A 6577-nucleotide genomic window follows, 5' to 3' on the forward strand; every position below is an offset into this window, starting at 1 on the left:
TGGGCAGCATCAGGGAGTGACACCAAAACTCTGTGTGCACCAAGGGCAGGAAGAGACCCTCCAGCCCCAAAAGAGCAAAGTGTTTGTTGTGCTGAAAAAAGCATTATTCCCCCTCCCAATGAAAAGCTTTAGTACTTGGCTGGTGTAAGTAACCACCCAAGCACAGAGGTGGGTAGGCTTTGCAGAGCTGTACCGGTATCACCAGGAGATGAGGACACCGAAAGGCAATTTTAAAGCATCTCAAAGCTACTAAGATGCTTTCTAAGAGAACAAGCATGCCCAGGGACAAATCCTGACATGGAACAGTTGGCAGGGGATCAGACCCCGTGCATCTATGGGACTCCCATGAGGAAGCTCGGCAGGGATTTGGAGACCCAGAGTCCCTCAGGAAGGGACCCATCTCCATGCATCAGCTCAGCAGAGGAATCCTATGAATCAGCATACTAGAGACATTCCTGTATCTCTTCCTCTCTCCCTGGGAATTACTCCGAACAATCAAACCCCTCCTCCTTATAGGAAGGGAAAAGCAAATCCATCCCAACAAGAGCCTGACTTCTTCACAGAGCCTCGAAAGCTGTGTGCCCATCAGCTGTGCCAGCAAAGACTTAATGGTGATGGTATGGCTTGTGCAAGGTGCCTGCTAGCTCTATATGGCTCCACGCAGCTGCAGGCTGACAGAGCCCAGGCACCCTGGCACAGGGAGCTGGCAAGATAGGGTCCCCCCATGCCACTGGGGACCATGCCCAGTGCAGAGCCACCAGCCCAGGAGCTGTTCTCAGGCACCGCATCCCAGACAAGGGCCTGTAGGGACAGGACAAGGGGAATGGCTTGAACCTGCCAGAGGGGAGATTGAGATGAGCTCTGAGGCAGAAGCTCTTCCCTGTGAGGGTGCTGAGGCGCTGGCACAGGGTGCCCAGAGAAGCTGCGGCTGCCCCATCCCTGGCAGTGTTCAAGGCCAGGTTGGACACAGGGGCTTGGAGCAACCTGCTCTAGTGGAAGGTGTCCCTGCCCGTGGAACTGGGTGAGTTTTAAGGTCCCTTCCAAGCCAAACCAGGCTGGGATTCTATGATAGCCGGGCAGCAGTCTGCAGGCTGACCCCAGGGGTGTTGCAATCAATGGGCCTCACAGCACACCACCACATCCCGAAACATAAGGATATATGCCTGTGAAAGACATCCCCTTTCCCTTCTTCTTGAGGAGGCCAGAAAAGCTGAGCCCTTTGGCTCTGCCACACCAGGTCCCCTTCCATCTACCAGCATCCCTCCAGAGTGCCATACAGATGAGCAAGAGTAACCCATCCACAGTGCCTGCATGCCCCATCCCAAGTGCCACCACAGCACTGCTTTGCACAGCAAGCAATAAACTTCTAGTACAATTCCAGACCAAACTGGGCGCAGGAAAAAAGGTAAAGTGCATTTGGGACAGAATCTTTGCTTGTTCTCCTCCCAGAGATTGGGAAAGGAATCTTTTGATTCCTTTTTCCTGCTATTAACTCTTTCATATGACCTTTCCTTCCCTTCCATCAAGTCCACTTTGAAATGGAAAATGTTGCTTCCATAGGAAACACAGAAATGAGCTGAAATGAATTCCCATGGGAAGAGCTGGGATTGAACCCTCCAGCAGCCTCATCACCAAAGGGTGATGTGTAAAGCAGGGAAGGACCAAGTGCCAGGTTTCCAGTTCCATCCCAGGAGATGCCACAATTAACAAGCACTGAAGTTCCCCTGGTTGCAACCACATGAAGCACATCAGCATCCTGCCAGCTTGGCTGCACCATCTTTCCCCCTGCTCCTGGGGAACTGAATGCCCAAGACTTGCAAAGTGTTTGGAATGGTTTGCTGGGAGAGGTTTCTGTGTGCTGTGGTTACTGCAGCATATACCCTTCCAGGCTGGCTGTAGGACCCCAGCCCCTGAAATGTGTAATATACATCTTGTCTATGGTTCAACTGCATAGAATCATGGAATGGTTTGTGTTGGAACGGACCTTAAAGCTCATCCAGCTCCAACCCCCTGCCCCTGTCCCTGCAGGGACACCTTCCACTAGAGCAGGTTGCTCCAAGCCCCTGTGTCCAACCCGGCCTTGAACACTGCCAGGGATGGGGCAGGGTTCCCAGCTCCTCTGGGCACCCTGTGCCAGCACCTCAGCACCCTCACAGGGAACAACTTCTGCCTTAGATCTCACCTGAACTTCCCCTCTTTCAGTTTGAAGCCATCACCCCTTGTCCTATCGCTACAGTCCCTGATGAAGAGTCCCTCTCCAGCATCCTTGTAGCCACCTTCAGACACTGGAAGTTGCTCTGAGGTCTCCATGCAGCTTCTCTTCTCTAGGCTCAACAGCCCCCGTGTTCTCGGCCTGTCTCCATATAGGAGCTGCTCCAGCCCCTGATCACTTGCTCCAACATCTCCAAGTCCTTCTTATGCTGAGGACACCAGAACTGCACACAGTGCTGCAAGTGGGGTGTCACGAGAGCAGAGCAGAGGGGCAGGATCACCTCCTTCGACCTGCAATCCCCAACTGGCGGCCCTGTTTCCATGCTCAGAGCAGCCATGAGCACTGCGCCAACCACAAACCCCTCTGGAAAACACGTGGCTTGTGGTTGTTTCTGCACATGGTGATTTAGCTTCCCACAGTGGATCTCTGCGGGAGGAGGCAGCAGAGAAACCCCTCCGAGCAGGAAAGCATCACGTCTCCCAGCACAGGCAAGGACCATCTCACACAGCATACTACCAAGAGCAGAGAGCATGGGCTGCAGTAGAGGAAGCTCTCACACTCATCCAACCACAAAGACTCCAGTGGAAGAGCCAACCCATGCCATGCAGCATCTTCCAACCCCCTTGACACCCCTGCTCTCTGTTGCTTCATGCTCATGGCAAGGGGCAGGACAGACAGGACGTGGTGTTTCTCCTCCACTCACATCACTGGCTCATATGACCTGGCGTGAACTTCTCTGCTGTGCCGTTTGCCAACTGGGCTGGCCTAGAGGAGGAGAAGGGGGGGGGAGAACCCTTCCCTCCCTTCCAGCACCATTTGGGGACATGCTCTTCCCTTCCCAAATCACTGCCAGTCCAAGGAAAGGAGGTTTCCAACCACGCTGCCAATGCATTGTGTATGGGGTGGTGGTGTCCCCATCCAACCACTCTGCAGACCCCTTAGGTGCCAGCACAGCTCCATCAGGAACACCACAGCCCTGCGCCCAGGCTGGTGTGGGGTGGGTTAATGTTTTTTCCCGTTACCTCACACTGGCCTCTGGTGCTATGGAAAAAACAAACCATCTGGTAATAATATTTCTCTTAAGAGCTGTCTGGGTCTGTGGGAAAGCTTGGCTCAGCTTCTTAGCAAAGAGGAGTTGAGCTAGAGGCGAGGTTGCAGATGCGGTGGTGGGAGCTGAAGGAAAGGGGATAATGCTTTGGGGCTCCTTTTTCTAGCCCCTTCCCAGCACTTGGGTTTGGGGGGGGGGGGGGAGCGGATCTTCTCCTCTGCAGTAAATGGGATGCCAGAACATCACACATTCAGGATGCTGGGAAGGGCCTCCCTTGTGAAAGAATCACACTCTCTTCCCCTGAAAGTGAGCACAGCAAAACTCATTTCCACAGCTCTTTTTCCTCCTTTTCTCCAGGGAAAAAATGTACATTTTACATTCAGAAAATAGGAACAGCTCAAAGCATTGGCTTCTGGGGAGAGTTTGGGAGCATCATAGTTCGAGGATAAAACTGGCCCAAACCAGAAAGATCAGCAAGACTTTGAGCATTCTCCTCCTCTTCTTAGGGAGAACAGAAGAGTGTGTGTGTGTATATGCACATCCCCAGCCCTGGGGACAACACTGCAGGGCCAGGGGACAGAGCTCATCCAGAGCCTGTCATAGAGCACATCCAGGCAGGCACAGCATGAAAGCTAGGCGGAAAAGCACGCGCTAACCCTTATGGCACTTGGGTGGGGAATAGTTTCCATTCTCTGCAATAAAACACGTCGCTTTGGGGCCATTTCCAAGGAGTGGAGCATGCTTTGCCAGGCTGGGCACGTCTTCCTGTGGAAGGGAGGCACCAGGCGCTCGAGGAACAGCCCTGGCTCTGGCCACGCACCATGGGGTGGCACAGGGCTCCTCTGCCTTGCGTTCACAGCAGTTGGACCAGCCAGCATCACCAAACTGCAAGGAGATGAGCTACCCAGGTAGAAACCCTTGCGTTTCCCCTGCCATGGATTACAGCATCACTTCTAAGCTCCCTTCCCCTGCATCCATGCAGATGCTCAGCAGCTTCTTGGCGCATGGCAGCACCCACGACTGGTTCCAGCGAGCACTGGTGGAAGAGGTGATATGAAGCTGGAAGCGCTCCCCATCCTCTCCTGAACCAGCATCCCTGTGCCCAACATGATGCTGCGCTTCTCTTTGTGTCCCTGGCCTGCTTCCCACCAGCTTGTCTTGTCTTTCAAGCTGCTGCAGTGCTACAGCCCAGCTCATCTCTTCTGCAGGGCCAAAAGACCATCTCTAATGACTCCCATTTAATCTCTTCCTGCTCTCGAGTGCCCTTCACTCCCCTGGATGTGCTCTCATTGCTTTCATTCCCCCTCTGTGTAGGCAGCAAGCCCTGGGAAGCGCAGGGGGTCTATCTAGCTTGTTGGAGGCCCTCCAGGTAACATACCTCAGCTGGCTCCATGGCACAGCACAGAGCCAGCCCAGCTCCTTCCCATGCTGTTCCAGGGGGGATGAGCCACCCCAGCCCAGGAGCAAAGTCCATGAGGTCCCTGTTAGCCCCTTCCCAGACTGTTTCTGCTCCCAATCTTTTATAAACTGTTTATACTCATTCTTTTTACCATTCCAACAACCATCACATCTCCTTTGAGAGCAGTCCCAGGATGCAGCAAGGCACGCAGCTTTACACCAGAGCCAGATCCAGCCTGCAGCCTTTCCTAGAAGTCTAAACCAAGTCAGCTACCCTTCCTGGCAAGGATGCCTTCCCAGCCCTCTCTAAGCAGTGCCAAGCATCCTCCTCTCGCAGACAGTGAAGAACAAATGTAAATCATCCCACCATTCTGCTGTCCTCAAGCCTATTTCTCCTGCTCATTGTTCAGCTGTGGCTGTGACAGCAGTGATGATGCTGAGCTGGAAGAGAAGCGAGGAGGACAGCTATCCCTTAGGATGCAAAGGGGCCTTTTAAAAGGTACCAGGCCACCAGGGGACATGAGCACAAGGCACACAAGGAGAGTCTGAGCTGCTTCATGCTGAAGCAGGGGCTCCAGAGGAGACAGCAGACCAAATGCACCACAAGGGAAATCATAGCAGGTCATAAAGAGAAACATCTCCCTTTCTCTGCTTTATCCTCTAAAAAGAAGCACCAAAAGCAAAGAGGCTGCTGTAAATATCCAAACACTCACCCTTGCAGGAGGGAGGCACCGAGTTCTGCAGCCAATGCCCTCCAGCAGAAGAGCTGGAGGTGATGGGGAGGAGTGTGGGGCAGCTGCATCCCTTAATGCCTTCACAGGGGCACATCTGCTTTGTGTTTCAGCTGATGAGCCCTGCATAGGAAAAGCCAGTGCATGCAGGTGAAGGATGTTAACATCCCTCCACATCCCATCTCCCTGGTGTGGGCAGGGATTCAACCACTGTGCCAGGCACCAATCCTGGCTGGCTGCTGGCACTCTAGGCACCATGGTGTGCATCTTCAGTCCATGGCAAGTGTGGCCTTTGCTGTGTTACCTCATCCAAATAAAGAGAGTTGTGAAGGAGAGCAGGAGCAAAATGATGTTTTTCTAAGTGAATTCCCATCTCAGGCAAGATAGCAGCATGCTTTTAAGGATGGTGCCATGGAAGCTTCCTGCAGGATGGAAAAGGTGGCTTTTCCTCCCAGGGATACTCTGGGGTACAGATCATAACATCACTGAATAGTTTGGGTTGGAAGTGACCTTAAAGCTCATCTACTTGTACCCCCAGCATGGCTTTTGTCTTCCTTTCCCTATGGGGCAGAGGTCCAGGCAGGCAGTGCTGGCTTCTCCTGGCTGTGTTTCAGCCCTAGAGCTGGACTATTTGGGAATGGAGACCCCCCACTGCACTAGAGCAACATGCAGAGCTGGGGGCAAAGCTGACTTATCATCATCATGGGGGAAAACCTCTCTGTTCTGGCTTTACCCAAGGGCATGAGCAGGAATGGAGGGGTTGGTTTGAGAGCTGCCATTGCATGGGGCTGGATGGGCATATCCCATAGCCCATTTGGATTGCTGGTGGCCCCTTCTTCCGTCTGGGGGCCCAGCAGTGACTCACGCTTGCTATAAACATGTCTCCCTACAGATAATGAATCCCGGCCCTCGCTGCCTTCAGGGAAAGCTCTGGATTTTCTTCACAGTGCTCTCCCTCCTCCCCTCCTGGCAGTCCCGCTCTGATGTGGGATTGTTTCCTGATGCTGAGTGGAGCCAGGGTTCTGAGGCCCTTTTTTCCAGCCCGTTGTGGTTTGCTTTGTGGGCTGACTTTCCCCATTAACCCTTCTTGGGGGGGGGACACACCGAGGCAGCATCCCACCACCCTCCCTGTGGATGCTGAGCAGCATGGGCACCCACGGGGGAACCCCTTTTTGCTCTCTAACCACA

The sequence above is a fragment of the Strigops habroptila genome, chromosome 5, assembly GCF_004027225.2.
Source record: "Strigops habroptila isolate Jane chromosome 5, bStrHab1.2.pri, whole genome shotgun sequence".
Taxonomy (NCBI): Eukaryota; Metazoa; Chordata; class Aves; order Psittaciformes; family Psittacidae; genus Strigops; species Strigops habroptila.